Source organism: Bubalus bubalis, chromosome 19 (genome assembly GCF_019923935.1).
Source record: "Bubalus bubalis isolate 160015118507 breed Murrah chromosome 19, NDDB_SH_1, whole genome shotgun sequence".
Classification (NCBI taxonomy): domain Eukaryota; kingdom Metazoa; phylum Chordata; class Mammalia; order Artiodactyla; family Bovidae; genus Bubalus; species Bubalus bubalis.
This window is the reverse complement of record NC_059175.1, coordinates 31,741,148-31,758,131: the sequence shown is the minus strand read 5'-3', so window position 1 is coordinate 31,758,131 and position 16,984 is coordinate 31,741,148. Positions and strand designations below refer to the sequence as shown.

The window sequence follows — 16,984 nt, the reverse complement described above, 5'->3', positions numbered from 1 at the left end:
CCTTTCTCTGTCTGACTTACTTCACTCAGTATTATAATCTCTACATCCATCCATATCACTGCAAATGGCCTTATTTGTTCTTCTTATGGCTGAGTAATACTCCATTGTTTATATACACCACATCTTCTATATCCATTCTTCCATTGATGGACATTCATGTTGCTTCCACATCCTGGCTATTGTAAATAGTGGTGCTATGAACACTGAAAGTGAAAAGAGAAAGGGGCTTCCCTGGTGGCTCAGATGGCAAAGAATCTGCCTGCAGTGCAGGAGACCAGGGTTCAATCCCTGGGTCAGGAAGATCCCCTGGAGGAGGGAATGGCTACCCACTCCAGTATTCTTGCCTGGAGAATCCCATGGACAGAGAAGCCTGGTGGGCTACAGTCCATGGGGTCACAAAGAGTTGGACACGACTAGGTATATGAATCTTTTCAAATTATGGTTTTCTCCAAATATATGCCCAGGAGTGGGATTGTTGCATCATATGGTAGCTCTATTTCAAGTAGTATATTTTTTAAGGTAATAAAATTCTCACAGACTCCAGAGAATGCCCGTTGGAGAAAAAATTATTTAAAAATAAATTTTAATATTAGAAATATGCCTTTTCATTGTCACTTATCTTTACAAAAAAGAGAACAAAACTTCATATCCCAGAAGACCCTCATCTGAGAAGCCCTGCTTTCTTCATGTTCTTCTGTAAGCACTTCAACCTGGACTATAAGTCAATTCAGTTCAGTCACTTAGTCATGTCCAGCTGTTTGCAAGTGCATGGACTAAAGCATGCCAGGCTTCGCTGTCCATCACTAACTCCTGGAGCTTGCTCAAACTCATGTCCATCAAGTCGGTGATGCCATCCAACCACCTCATCCTCTGTCATCCCCTTCTCCTCCTGCCTTCAGTCTTTCCCAGCATCAGGGTCTTTTCCCAGGAGTCAATTCTTCCTGTCAGGTGGCCAAAATACTGGAGTTTCAGCTTCAGCATCTGTCCTTTCAATGAATATTCAGGACTGAGCTCCTTTAGGATGGACTAGTTGGATCTCCTTGCAGTCCAAGGGACTCTCAAGAGTCTTCTCCAACACCACAGTTCAAAAGTATCAATTCTTTGGTGCTCAGCTTTCTTTATAGTCCAACTCTCACATCCATACATGACTACTGGAAAAACCATAGCTTTGACTAGACAGACTATAGGTCAGGCTGGCCCTTTAGAGCTGGGGTAGCATGGGGCACTTACTGAAAGGAAGGGACTGAGGGGCTTGCCAGACTTCAGAGGATGAGACATGGGCACCAGGCAAGAAAGACGGACACCCCAACAAGGAGGTGGTGGGCAAGAGGAGGACAGAGCAGCCTGGAAGCTGACTTCCTTGCTTTTTTGCCTCAGGATTCCTCTGAGGCAGGATTAGATCAAATGTTTACCACATTACTTGGCACCCTGTAGGAGGTTGTTTCCTTTTATTCCTCTTTCCCCTGAAAAAGACTGTCCTTAGTTCTAGAAGCCATGAAGCTGTCCAGACAGCAAAAAGATATGTGATTACAACAAACTTTTTCTACTTTTCCAAAGGGCAACTTTACCCCCAACTGAACTACACTCAGGCCTAAGCTTCTTTCTTTGAGCTTTTAGAACATTTACTGCCTGGATGAGTCATTTGGTAATAATCAAGTACTGTTTTATTGCTAGGATTCTTTTATATGTATACATTTATAAGTCCCTGGAGTCCCTAACTTAAAATTTGGTTTTGCTTCAGAAGTTCAGCTATAAGGAGGCTCCCCAAATCGAGTTTAACAGCAGTAACAAATAATATATTAACTAATGGTTAGGTACCCAGTCTAGGCTCTGACAGCCTGTTTGAACTGGGTAGTAGGTGAACTGTAGCTGGCTCCAAGAGCTGGATCAGGACCTCTGTGGTTTATAAGGAGAAGGAATATCTCCTTCACCATCTTAACCACCATCATCACACTTCACCCTTCCTGGATGAGAACCAGCTAGGGCAAAAATTTTGAAATTTTTCTTTGGTACCTTCTCCCAAAGTTAGTTTTTGACTGGATAATCTTGGTTAAACCATGAGCAAATAACCTCCTAGGGTCTAGTCAGCCTCTGTATGAGAAGCTGTCAAACCAGAAAACCAGAAGAGCATACATCAGCTCTTTCCTGACTGGCAAACTTCTCCTTGTGGAGGTATTTTTAAGAGCAGGTGCCTTATTTATGAATCATCAGCTCTGGACAGGACTGGAGAGACATCTCTGACTCCTTTGGAGAAATCAAAGACTGAGAGGGCAGACCAGATCCAGAGAGCCAGGGAAGCGAAGCACTAAAATGAGAACAGTTGGGAAAAGAAAGATGTTTTCAGATGAATAGAAGCTGGAGATGAAAGGAGCAGCCTTCTTGGGCAGCTGAGAAAAAGAAGGCAACTGAGTCTAGAAGGATTATAAGTAAACTAGAAGGGTTTGAAGTCATAGAAGACCAGGGTTTCTCAAGTTACCAAAAGGAAGAAAGCTCCGCCTTGTTCAGGCTGCAGAATGAGACTCCCTTCCAGTGATATCCGCTTGGTTAATTGGATGATCAAGTGCTGATCTTCGTCTCCTCCCTTTGAACCTACTGACGAGTAGTCCTCTTTCTACTCATGCAGCCTTGACCATCATCACCATCTATAAAAACTACTTCCAGTGTACTACCTAAGGGATGACCTGATAGCATTTTCTTTGGGACTGCGCTCTCTGAAAAACAGACTTGGGGGTAAAGAGCAGAAAGTTTTATTGGTCCGCTGGAGTCACAGCAACAGCCTAAATTCCACTGCTGTGGTTCAGTTGCTAAGTCATTTACAACTCTTTGCGACTCCATGAACTGAAGCATGCCAGGCTTCCCTGTCATTCACTATCTCCCGGAATTTGCTCAAACTCATGTCCATTGAGTCTGTGATGCCATCCAACCATCTCATCCCCTGTTGCCCTCTTCTCCTGCCCTCAATCTTTCCCAGCATCAAGGTCTTTTCCAATGAGTCAGCTCATCACATCAGGTGACTAAATCCAACAGGATGTCAATATAAGCAGATCAACCCGCAGGGTCCTAAAGTGGTGTTTATTGATGTATATATGTCCATCAGAATCAGCTGTGGACATTTTCAGTAAATATGAATGCCATCTACTGCAGATCTCCTGAGTCAATCTCCTTTGATTCAGGCATATTGTATTTATTTCCTGAAACAGCTGTGTAACAAATTACCTAATCCTAGTATCTTAAAACAACAACATTTAATCTGTCCCGTTTATGGAAGCCAGAAGTCAAAATCAAGGTGACGTCAATGTTGATTCCTTCTGGAATCAGCTTCCTTCCTTCTCTCCCTCTGAGAATTTATTCATTCTTCTCTCCTAGCTTCATCTCCTAGCGATTGTTGGTATTTCTTGGTTTGTAGATTTATTACTTCAGTCCCTACCTCCATCTTCACATGGTCTTCTCCCTGTGTCTCTATGTCTGGTCTTCTTTTGTCTTATAAGGACACCCATCATTCCACCTAGAGCCCTAACCCAGGATAACCTTATCTTGAAATCCTTACCTTAATTACATCTGCAAAGACCTATTTTGCAACTAAGGGCACATTCAGATTCTTTTTCAGATTCTCTTTGATTATAGGTTATTACAGGATAGTGAACATAGTTCTATGTGCTATACAGTAGGACCTTGTTGCTTATCTATTTTATATGAAGTAGCATAAGGTGGTGTTTTGTTTTTTTTTTTAATTTCATCCACTAATATTCTTCACACCCTTGCAAAGAACTCTGGCCTTAACTGTTTAGCCTACCATGTTTCCAATGCTTGGGAAATGCTGGAACATGCAAAGTTAAACAGGCTTCTTCATTACAAAACCACTCAGAGTCTCTAATCTGTCTGTTTGGGCACATTGTGAATATCCAAAAGAAATAAAAGAACCACAGCACTTCCTGAAAATAGTTGGCCAGGGAACTTCTTTTCAAAGCATTACCTACTGCTACCCCAGTGGCCACTAGTGTTCAAAGGAGCACGGTTGCTAGTGACTGGCACCTCTGCAGCTGTGCTCAATGCTGTGGGCATGGTGTGGGTCTAGCGATCAAACATGTAGATCTTGGATCAAATATGTAGATTGTGGATGTCTGTACCTACCCTTCCCTGAGTATGTGTGAATCCCTCACTAAATACCCACAGGGCAATTATCCTTCAATTTAAAAAAAATACATATTTTTTTATTTTTTTAACTTAAAAAAAAACCCACAAGGGTTTGCCTTGAGAATTTGTATATATACATGGATTTTTAGATGTCATCTGGTCTCAATGCTTGCTTCCAGCCATTTTTATAGAGGGAGCCTGGTAAAATAGTAGAGTGATAGAGAGGAAAAATGGAGAATGGAAAGAGGAAAGTTAGCCAAGATTACACAGTGAGCTTTTTATCTGAAAACAGCTCAGAATAACTGAAAAAAGATGAAATGACTTCATCCTTTCTATTCCTATCATTACAGTCCTCTAAAAATTGCATCAAAACATGAATCATCAGTAAGTTTATGATGATACTTTTTTAAAAATGGTCACCTTTGAAAGCTACTCGAGTATTTACTCATTGTTATAAAAACTGATACATTAGGAAAATAAGAAATTACCTTGAATTTTTATATGAATTGCATTTCAAGGTGAAGGAAAGTTGTTTTCTTTTGGTTGTTATTGTTCCTCATTTAGACATACTTAGCTAATAAATGCAGCTAAAATGGCAGATTAGAGAAACCACCAGTTTAGAAGCCCTAATGACATAATGATTTGGAGAAGGAAATGGCAACCCACTCCACTATTCTTGCCTGGGAAATCCCATGGACAGAAGAGCCTGGTTGGCTACAAGAGTTGGGTCACAAGAGTTGGACACAACTTAATGACTAAACCACCACCACCAATGACATATGATTTGGGCAAGATCATCAGTAAATGATAAAAATTGCTATATTCTAGATTAATCAGGCTGACAACATTTCAAACACAGATAAGTCTTGTCATCATATGATATAATATGTCCCTGATACAGGAGTTCACAGCTACCCATGATGGATTCTTTCCATTAGAGATAAAGTCAATAAGCCTCTGGGTCTTACTGCCAGTTTATAGAAAATAGCAGAACAAGAGGGATATCTTAAATGACTCATTAAGAATGCATAAACCCTAAAGAAAATTATCTTCAACCAAAACAATGACGTAACAAAAAAGTGAGAAGTATTATGGATTTGGACATACTTGAGACATTGCATGGGCCTAGTTTGTATCCTGATTCAAACAAATGGCCAAAAGACATTTTTTGAGATATTTTTGGAAATCTGAGCACAAAGTGTGTATTAGATGATACTGAGGAGTCATTATTAATTTGCTAGGTATAATATTAGATTATTTTTTAATGACAGAGTCCTTAGCTTTTAAAGATACATATGTATGTAGCTATAGGTGAAAGCAGATGATTAAAAACAAAGGCAGAGAAAGTACAAAACAGGATAGGTCAAATGCTGATAATTGTTTAAGCTGGGTGAGGACCATAGTAAAATCATGATTTCTATTTTTATGTATTTGCAAATTCCATAACAAAAATAGAGTAATCCCTCATGAAGAGATACACATCCCCACCCCCAAGTAGAGATAATTCACAACCCCAGTGGAAACCATGAATTAGCTTTACTGGTGACCAGAATTCGATGAAAAGGCATTTATATGGAAAAGGCACTTATATGAACATATTAGTTTAGAAAATTGCTATGGGAAAACCAGAAAATACTGAGTTCTAGCTAACTAGACATGAATTATGTTGAAGTGTGTGGTCCTAAATGGTTCATATTGAAAGATGATACTCTGTTTTCAAGTGGCAAGGAAAATGACTTGTCTAGAATTTAAGATTGTGGCTCTAGGATGTATTTGAGCTCAATTTGGACTGAAATTTTCATTGCTGCTGTCATCTACCATGATGAATTTGCTTGTGCAACTTCTGCTAGAGGTTCAATATTGATGCAAGCAATTTCCTAGAGCTGAAGTCAAATTACAGTGAACATTGCTGTGTCCCTAGAGAGATTCCAAGATGGCGTGGCCATGGAGTATTTGCATTCTTTCCCCTTTGAATTAGCCTCTTGCCACTCCTAAAAGAAGAAAAAGAAAAGAAAAATAACCAACAGGCTTTTGATTAAATCACAAACCAAAAAGTGAGGACAGAAAATAGAACCAGTTAGTTGCAATTTTCTAAATGCAGTCTATTATTTCTACCTTCAAGATATTTGTTCTTGAAGGTCCAGCTTTAAGGCTTGACATTTACAAGCCTGCAGTACATATTTGAAAAATGGCCACCCCTGCCCTTGTCCATGCCACTCAACCTGCCTGCTCTCTACTTCTGCCCTGCTGTCCTATGTCAGGGGCTTAGAGGTTGAGAGCTCTGAAGATAGCATAGTCATTCAAGCCCATATAAATAGGAGGAAATCTAAATGAAAACCAAAAATAATGGAATTTCATTTCAAAGACTGTTCAGTCCCCTTCGTGTTGTTGCCTGATTTTTAAGCGGCTTAGGCTCAGCTGTTGGATGTATCAGAACCAAGGAAAGGAATCATTTATAACACAGGCGTCTGCTTGTTGGCCTGAAAGCTATGAAAATCAGTTCATAATTTAGCTGTTCTAAAAAGAAAAGGAAACCCCATACATTTGAGAAATAATTCCTAAAACAGAACCATGAGCCACATACCTACACATATACATCTGCCCATCAAGCAATCCTTTATGGTTTCCCACAATGCTGTCTTCTACTCCTGCTGTACTTAAGGTTCTATGGAGCAAGAAAAGTCAAAGAAAGTCAAGATTTTATGAAACATTTTCAACCACAGGCTTTGGGCAAGCCAGTTAGAGGAGATGAAATACTGGAAATGAAGTGGCCATCTCTACCTCATCAATGTCAGAGAGCAATGGGTGTTAATGAACCCCAGAACATCTAATACCAGACTGTTCCAATCACCCCTGTCTTTGCCAGGTTGGGTCCATGCCCATATGTCAAGAAAATGGTGCTTCCAATCTACGGTGGACTAGCATTTTTTCATGCAAGCTAATATGGGTGAGCCTATGTCACCCACACTAAAAGTAAAAGCTTTCTGATACATGCACACCAGTGTTCATAGCAGCACTGTTTACAGTAGCCAATACATGGAAGCAACCTAAGTGTCCATCATCAGATGAAAAAAGATGATATGGTGTATATATACACAATGGGATATTCCTCAGCTCTAAAAAAGAATGAAATATTTCCATTCACAACATGTGTGAACCTAGAGATTATCACACTAAATGAAATTCAGACAAAGACAAATATTATATGATATCACTTGTATGTAGAATCTGAAAAAAATAATACAAGTGAAATTATTTACAAAACAGAAACAGCCTCATAGATATATAAAACAAATCTGTGGTTACCAAAGGGGAAAGGGGAGTGGAGGGATAATTAGGAGTATGGGATTAACAGATACACCACTATGTATAAAATAAGCAATAGGGATTTACTATATAGCATAAGGAACTATATTCTATATCTTATAATAGCTTATAATGTAAAATAACCTGAAAAAGAATATATGTATGTGTGTATACATGTATATGTATAACCAATCACTTAGCTACACTCCTGAAGCTAGCACAATTTTGTAAATCAACTATAAAACTTTTACTCACTCAAGTAAATAAGCAAAAGACAGATCTAAAATTCACTGGAATCGAGTTCCAAGAAAACAGTGATTTCTGCTTTGTCTCTTGTGGTGCACTTTGCATCTAGAACTAGCCTATAGTGGATATGAATGATATGTCCATTCATTCATTCAATTCATCCATAAAGGAACAAATGGTTGCAGGTTCCACAGGGAACTTCCAGAAGTTCCCTGTGCTTAGATGAGTCGTCATCCTATAGGCTTGGAGCCACAGTGTCAGTCCTGCAAACTGACTTGATTGAGTGGGATTGTCGTGCACCAGGCAGATCAACTGAGAGCCTCCCAAGACCCCACAGTGGCCACCAGCATGCTAGTTTGCATTCCCTTGCCCATCCTAGATTTTCAACTGAGGAGTCATTGTGGCAACCAGACTGGAAATCATGTTTCCCATACTTTCTCGTATTGAGGTTGGGGAGCTTTATCTTTTTTTGGTGTCTGAAGTTGTTGTTCAGAGAAGCATATTAAACCATGACTCTTTCCATTACCACGCATTTCTGTTACCAACAGACGAGGTAAATGAATCACTTAAAATGAAACAATTCCATCCTCTTTAGTACACTATAAACATAGCCTTAGCTTTGAGTGTAATTATAGTATGTGGGTGATGCTGCTGAGAAAATGGTATAATTATATCATTATGGTTGAGAACTGTCTGAGTAGAAAACACTGAGCTTCACTGTGCAAAGTTTCAGATGGGATTATGGTCCTTTTTCAATATGAATAAGACTAATTAGCCAACTGCCACTGAGCACTTTGTAGTATGATATTAATAGTGTAATAAAATCAAGAGCCAAAGTAAAAATAAAAGGAAAATCTAATTTTCATATGTTCCCAGGAGTTTTACATGCAAGTATTACGTGCAAGTATAACGAAGAGCAAAGAACCTCACCAACTGGAAGGAAGCAGAGATAAAATCACAGGAAGCTAGCTTAGAAAAACCAGCACTCACGCTTGCCTTTCCCTCTTTGCTCCTGGCTAAAGGGTTTTACATTTGGCACATCAAGTACCCAAAGTGGTATTTCCTTGAATATAGCTTTTGGAGTTTTTACTTCAAAATTTTGAGATAAGTTTTATTTCCCTATGGCTTTTCTTTCCCCAAAGAGTCAGACACAACTCGACAACTGAACAACAACAACAACATAGTGTATACATAGTATATATTTTATATGTTCTGTATGTTATATATTCTATACTGTGATACAATATATAATAGTAATATTATTATTGTTGCTATTATTAATGAAGAGAAATAAAAATGCTACTGCTACTGCTAAGTCACTTCAGTCTTGTCTGACTCTGTGTGACCCCAGAGACGGCAGCCCACTAGGCTCCCCCGTCCCTGGGATTCTCCAGGCAAGAACACTGGAGTGGGTTGCCATTTCCTTCTCCAATGCATGAAAGTGAAAAGTGAAAGTGAAGTCGCTCAGTCGTGTCCGACTCTTAGCGACCCCATGGACTGCAGCCCACCAGGCTCCTCCACCCATGGGATTTTCCAGGCAAGAGTACTGGAGTGGGGTGCCATTGCCTTCTAGTAGTAGAAAAAAATAGAAATAACTTCCTGTACCTGAGTGGCAGCTCTATGATTTGGGTTGTTTCGGACTTTGCCTCAACAAACTTAGGACAACCTGGAATGCCTTTAGCACTTAAGTCCTGTCTCTTAAACCTGACCGATATTTCTTGTTCTTGGAATCAGTAATGATAATCTTTTCTGAGAGGTTCAAAAAGCACAAGTGATTTTCCTAAAAATTCCCTCAAATAAGAGGGGTACCTGAAAAGTGAACCCTGAAAGGAGCAGTCTTTGAGAAGCTCACCTGAGCACCTAGGCTCTGAGTCAGTCAGTCAGTCAGTCGTGGCTGGCATTCTGACCCTGCTACTTCCTAGCTGTGGGATTTTGAACAAATCACTTAACCTCTGAGCCTTAAGCTGCTGATCTGTAAACAAGGTTAAATGCTACCTGCCTTGTATGCATGCATAAAAATTTCCACAAACGTTAGTTTCCTTCCTTTTTGTATCCAGCTCTGAAAATATGTGGTGTAGGAAGTCGTTAACATTTCATTAACACAGGGGGAAAGTATATAAATACACCAAATGCAAGATCTGAGGTCCTTGAGAGTATTTTTTTAAAGGGGCACTAATTTGGAATGTTATCAATGAAATAAGGAATATTTGTAAAATAATAGTAAGAATTAATTTAAAAATAAATACTTTAATGAATTTGGGGAAAATGAACTGAAGATAAAGATTCAGAAAAAGAGGAAATTATCAAAGCAGTGAGATACAGGGCATATGATATTTTCAAAGTAATAGAAGCCATAAAAACCCATTAAAGAGAAGACAAAGCCAAACAGGCTGGTTCTCTTTGAAGGGCTTTTGAAAACAGACATCTGGAAAATTACGGTCTACTCCCTGGGCCTTATTTCCCACACTGGAAAAGCAAACTCCTCTTGCACAAAAAGAACAGCCAGGAGATGAAATGATTTATCAGAACTGGTAAAAATAATTAAATCCAAAAAGCATGATCCTGGGCATGTAGTGGAGATGCTTTTTGCAGAAATTTGAAAATAAAGCAGCTCAATACAAGGATTTGGTTTGACTGCTCTAAACCAGTGTGACAGGTTGAGAAATGGAGAATGTTCTGAAAATGCTGTTTACTTTGATGGTGAGCCAGCCAGCCAGGGGGGATACCGGAGTCCTTTTCTTTAAGAAATGTAGGTTTCAGGAGGAAGAAAAAACTAGAAAGGTAAGTTTCAACCTTCCACCTAGTGTATTGAGAATATGTGGGTAAAGAATCCACCTGCAAGGCAGGAGACAGGGTTCAATCCCTGGGTTGGGAAGATGCCCTGGAGGAGGGCATGCAACCCACTCCAGTATTCTTGCCTGGAGAATCCCATGGACAGAGAAGCCTGCCAAGTTACAGTCCATAGGGTTGCAAAGAGTTGGACACAACTGAAGCAACTTGGCATGCACGCATGCACTGAGCCTCTATTAAGAGCATAAAACTATCCTAAATGGCCTAGGGAGTGAATGGTTACGGGGCCAGGGGTTGGAAAGAGAGGAGATATGACCCTTAAACCCGAAGCCTTACAATTTATTTGAGGACTTTTTGTCCCCATTTTCCTTACACCATGATGTTACTCAAAGTCATATAAGAGGCCATATAAATTTACTGGAGATAATATTACAGAGAACAACAGTGACGCTTAAATACTTCAATTATATTCACTACCCCAGTTATCTGCAGTGGCCTGGGGAAACTGCAAGCATGGACAGGAAAATCCAGTACCAGGCAGTTCCAGATAATGAAATTATTTGCTCCAAAAACTTTCACAGTATTACTAAATTAGATTGGTTCAGACTAAAAAGTAATAGGACTGATTTGTTTATGTGACTCATGAATTAATTTAAAGAAAATTCCTTTAGAAGAAAGTAACAACCTCATTGGGATTTATTTAAAGCTTCCCAAGGTACTCACTTTTAAAGATAATGTTATTTAGATATATGAATGCCTGCATAATTATTAAAATGATAAGTTTTATTACTTTGTAATCACATCAATTGCTAATAGTTGAAATACAATATATGATATTAGTGAATCTGATGATAATATACAGCATATGGAAGTCTTTCTTTCTGAAGTGTGCCATATATTGCTGTCATTGTAACTGTCCTCTTGAGACCCTGAACCAAATGCCCCAAATAAGTGTATAAAAGTGAGTCGTATCCGACTCTTTGCAACCCCACAGACTGTAGCCCACCAGTCTCCTTTGTCCATGGAATTCTCTAGGTAAGAATATTGGAGTTGGTAGCCATTCCCTTCTCCAGAGGATGTTTCCAACCCAGAGATCAAACCTGGGTCTTGGGCATTGCAGGACGACTCTTTACCATGTGAGTCACCAGAGAAGCCCCAAGTAAGTGTGTAACATAGCCTTTATCCTGACCATGTTTCCAAGTACTGTAAATCTGTGAGTGCAAGGAGCCACTGCCAGTTTACAACCATTAACTCCAAGGTGATTTTAAATGGTTATAGGCCTTCTTTGGAATGTAGTGGACTTAGTATCTAATCTGCTCCACAGGGACTTTGCTGAAAGTGGAGTTGTCAAATAGGGGAAAGAGATCAAGCAAATAGGATTTTCCTTATTTCTCCATTCTAGCAATCCTGCATGGGTAGTAAGGACCCTTTGAGTTGTTCCCAGTGAATTTGAGGTTCCTACTTTGTCATAAAAGAATTTGGAGATGAAGTGATAATAAGAAGTGGATTTATTTAGAGAGAAACATACTCCACAGACAGAGTGTGGGCCATTCAGAAGGTGAGAGAGCCTTGAAATATGGCATGGTTAATTTTTATGGGCTGGGTAAATTCATAGGCTAATGAGTAGGAGGATTATTCCAGTTATTTGGGGGAAGGGATGGAGATTTCCAGGAATTGGGCCTCTGCCCACTTTTTGGCCTTTTATGGTTGACCTCAGAACTGTCATGGTGCTGGTGAGGGTGCCATTTAGCATGCTAGTGTATTATAATGAGCATGTAATGAGGCTCAAGGTCTACTGGAAGTTGAATCTGCCACCGTCTTGGACTCAGTTGGTTGTAACCAGTCTTTGTCATGTCCTATGGCTATATCATTTTTTAAAGGTTGTGTCCTGTCCCCTTCCTTCCTGTTTCAAAGTGATTCTAGGAGACTTTCATGAACGTTGTCAAGGCTTGGGCTTCCTATAATTGAATCCTAAAGAAACCACACCACTCACATGTTTCCCTAAAGTGTGTCTGGTTCACACCTGAAAGGCAAAGTCTTTATTTTATGATGGTTTACTCCCAAGTGACCTTCAGGATCCACCCAGCCACATCTCTGAACTTTCCGTGGCCTTCCGTCATCTTAAAAATTTTAAGAGAGGTTAATGAACCTCCAGATTGTCAAGGCTGAACCAGATTTTGAGTGGATACCCTGTGCAGTATTAAGAATGAAACAGAAAGCTTAGTGCATGGTAGCCTTTTACCAGTTAGGAATTGAGAAGAGCTGGTCAGGGACAACAGGTTAGTAGACACACATGGACCAAGAAGCACATTTCTCTCTCAGCTGGGTTTTAGTGTATCCTGGAGCTATGAGAAGTAGGAGAGACATACTCCTTAGAGTGACATGCTGAACTGTTCTTCTTTTTTTTTAGTAATACTTATTTATTTATTTAGCTGTAGCGGGTCGTAGTTGCAGCACACAGGATCTAGTTCCCTGATCAGGGATCAAACCCGGGGCCCCTGCATTGGGAGTGGGGAGTCTTAGCCACTGGACAACCAGGAAGTCCCTGAACTGTTCTCACTCTCTGGTCTCTCTGCCCCTCAATTTCTATTTATTCTCTCTCTCTCATCTGTCCAGCAAATGTGTTTATTCAAAAACTTTTTCTAGACTGATATTATCAATCCAGAGATGGATGTAGTTTTGAATTAAAAGGGAAAGTTATATTAACTGATTTCATTTGGTAGGACTTCTGCTATATTTTCAACTTAAGCATTATGTCCCAGTACTGGTAGGACTTCTGCTATATTTTCAACTTAAGCATTATGTCCCAGTACAAGTATTTTTAAAATGTGTTTTCAAACTGATAGGATATTTGCATCAACCATGAATTTGTAAGCCAGAAAGAAAAACACCAATACAGTATACTAATGCATATATATGGAATTTAGAAAGATGGTAATGATAACCCTGTATGCGAGACAGCAAAAGAGACACAGATGTATAGAACAGTCTTTTGGACTCTGTGGGAGAGGGCGAGGGTGGGATGATTTTGGAGAATAGCATTGAAACATGTATAATATCATATATGAAACGAGTCGCCAGTCCAGGTTTGATGCATGATTCTGGATGCCTGGGGCTGGTGCACTGGGATGACCCAGACGGATGGTATGGGGAGGGAGGTGGGAGGGGGGTTCAGGATGGGGAGCACGTGTACACCCGTGGTGGATTCATGTTGATGTATAGCAAAACCAAAACAATATTGTAAAGTAACTAACCTCCAATTAAAATAAATAAATTTATATTTAAAAAATAAAAAAATAAACTCTTGATTTAAAAACATTAACCCAAAAGAGTGCAAAAGAAAAAAGCACTGTTTTAAATTTTATTATAAATGACCTATATGGACATTATTCAGTTGTGTTTGTTTTTTATTTAGACTTATTCAAAAAGAGAAATTTCTAAGTGTTCCTTTCCTGTATAACTGCTCTGATAACATACTTTCAAATTATAAGTCATAAACCAAGAGTTATTGGCCAAAGAAAAGTTCACAATTAGACTCTGGTAAATTCTCTGCCAAAAGAAGTAAAATGTTGCTCACATCCCACTCCTTATACCAGACAAGATGAATGTACTAGATTCTGTAGCACAGGGAGTTGTGACAACTATAAGGAATTCTGAGCTTTCAGACTTCAAATTCTGAACTCAGGTTTTTTGACCTTAAAAAATAAAATATGGTCTTTAAAAACGATGACGCTGCTGCAGCATGAATTTTCAGAATTACAGTCTGCATAGGGTAGTCATGGCTAGCATGTCGGATGGGGTCTCTGATCTAATGAGTGCCTACTTTTAAAGACCACGTTCTTATTTCTCCCCTTTTTCTTACCCTATGATTTCACTGACCCAAATGAGTTTTACTACTGTTCACATTACAGAGGCCAGAATGGGTTATTAAAATGGCTTATTACATTAAGAAGAAATTGAGATAATATTTTAGTTCATAAAACACTGGCAAAGTTATTATTTGATGCAGAATTATAAGGAAAGGTTTGTAATAATTGAAGGGGGCAGGAACAGATTGTTTACAGTTCCAGTGTTGAAGACATCCATCGTCAGATTTACCACCTGGAAATACTTTATTAATATAATGGGATTTACATCTTATTTATTATGTGCTAAACACTTTACGCAGGTCAGGAAGCAACAGTTAGAACTGGACATGGAACAACAGACTGGTTCCAAATAGGAAAAGGAGTACGTCAAGGCTGTATATTGTCACCCTGCTTATTTAACTTATGTGCAGAGGACATCATGAGAAATGCTGGGCTGGAAGAAGCACAAGCTGGCACCAAGATTGCCGGGAGAAATATCAATAACCTCAGATATGCAGATGACACCACCCTTATGGCAGAAAGTGAAGAGGAACTCAAAAGCCTCTTGATGAAAGTGAAAGAGGCGAGTGAAAAAGTTGGCTTAAAGCTCAACATTCAGAAGATGAAGATCATGGCATCTGGTCCCATCACTTCATGGGAAATAGATGGGGAAACAGTGGAAACAGTGTCAGACTTTATTTGTTTGGGCTCCAAAATCACTGCAGATGGTGACTGCAGCCATGAAACAAAAAGACGCTTACTCCTTGGAAGAAAAGTTATGACCAACCTAGACAGCATATTGAAAAGCAGAGACATTACTTTGCCAACAAAGGTCTGTCTAGACAAGGCTATGGTTTTTCCAGTAGTCATGTATGGATGTGAGAGTTGGACTTTGAAGAAAGCTGAGCACTGAAGAATTGATGCTTTTGAACTGTGGTGTTGGAGAAGACTCTTGAGAGTCCCTTGGACTGCAAGGAAATCCAACCAGTCCATTCTAAAGGAGATCAGTCCTGGGTGTTCTTTGGAAGGAATGATGCTAAAGCTGCAACTCCAGTACTTTGGCCACCTCATGCGAAGAGTTGACTCATTGGAAAAGACTCTGATGCTGGGAGGGATTGGGAGCAGGAGGAGAAGGGGACAACAGAGGATGAGATGGCTGGACGGCATCACCGACTCGATGGACATGAGTCTGAGTGAACTCCGGGAGTTGGTGATGGACAGGGAGGCCTGGCGTACTGGGATTCATGGGGTCGCAAAGAGTTGGACACAACTGAACTGAACTGAAACACTTTACATATTTTAAATCAGTAATTCTCATCACAGTCCTACTATTATCCATATTTAACGGATGAGGAGATGGTACACAGGAGAATGAGGACTTGTTCAAAGCACACATCGCTAAGAAGTACAAAGTGGCAATTCAAACCAGGTAAATTGACTCAGGTAGGTGGGCTTCCCTAGTGGCTCAGCTGCTAAAGAATCTGCCTGCAATGCAGGAGACCTGGGTTCAATCCCTGGGTTAGGAAGATCCCCTGGAGAATGGAACAGCTACCCACTCCAGTATTCTGACCTGGAGAATTCCATGGACTACAGTCCATGGGGTCACAAAGAGTTGGACACTACTGAGACTTTCACTTTCACTTTCTCACTAACTGACTGAGGCACCCACACCCTTGCTCATCACCACTGTGCTGTGTTGCCTCTGTACATCTTCTTGATGTGGAACTCTTCTTCTAGAATGATGGGAAATGGTGATATGGAGGGACTTCCCTGGAGGCTCAGCGATAAAGAATCTGCCTGCAATGCAGGAGACGCAAGAGACATGGGTTCAATCCCTGGAGGAGGGCATGGCAACCCACTCCAGTATTCTTGCTGAGAAAATCCCATGAGCAAGCACAGTGATTGAAAGTATGGGCTTTGAAATAGGACTTCCTAGGCATGGTATTTTCCATCTGTAGGTCAAAGTTTTCCCATATTTACCATGGGATACCATCAGTCTGCACCTCATAATACTTGTTAGAAAGACTGAATGAGTGAATACACCAAAGCTCTGAGGACAGTCTGAGAGATGGCCTGTTCAAGCACCGACAATAGGTATTAGCTCTTGTTATCCTAATATTTATATTACTATCAACCCTAGTATGTGAATTCAGTTCAGTTCAGTTGCTCAGTCATGTCCGACTCTTTGTGACCCCATGAATTGCAGCACACCAGGCCTCCCTGTCCATCACCAACTCCCAGAGTTCACTCAGACTCACGACCATCGAGTCAGTGATGCCATCCAGCCATCTCATCCTCTGTTGTCCCCTTCTCCTGCCCCCAATCCCTCCCAGCATCAGAGTCTTTTCCAATGAGTCAACTCTTTGCATGAGGTGGCCAAAGTACTGGAGTTGCAGCTTTAGCATCATTCCTTCCAAAGAACACCCAGGACTGATCTCCTTCAGAATGGACTGGTTGGATCTCCTTGCAGTCCAAGGGACTCTCAAGAGTCTTCTCCAACACCACAGTTCAAAGGCATCAATTCTTCGGTGCTCAACTTTCTTCACAGTCCAACTCTCACATCCATACATGACCTTTGTTGGCAAAATAATGTCTCTGCTTTTCAATATGCTATCTAGGTTGGTCATAACTTTCCTTCCAAGGAGTAAGCGTCTTTTAAT

General features: G+C 40.2%; 1 protein-coding gene and 1 long non-coding RNA gene across 15 annotated transcripts in view; one reads left to right on the top strand and one right to left on the bottom strand.

The window, feature by feature from the left end:
• The window catches only part of GHR (growth hormone receptor), a 307,144-nt gene that overhangs the window by 226,813 nt on the left and 63,347 nt on the right, over positions 1 to 16,984 (top strand).
• LOC112580628 overlaps positions 6,051 to 16,984 on the bottom strand; it is a 162,359-nt gene continuing 151,425 nt past the window's right edge. For all 4 annotated transcript variants that reach the window (XR_006640313.1, XR_006640315.1, XR_006640316.1 and 1 more), the window contains exons 4-5: positions 6,719 to 6,799; positions 6,051 to 6,125 (exon numbers count right to left, since the gene is read on the bottom strand). This is a non-coding gene — a long non-coding RNA (uncharacterized LOC112580628). The remainder of the gene's footprint in view (positions 6,126 to 6,718; positions 6,800 to 16,984) is intronic.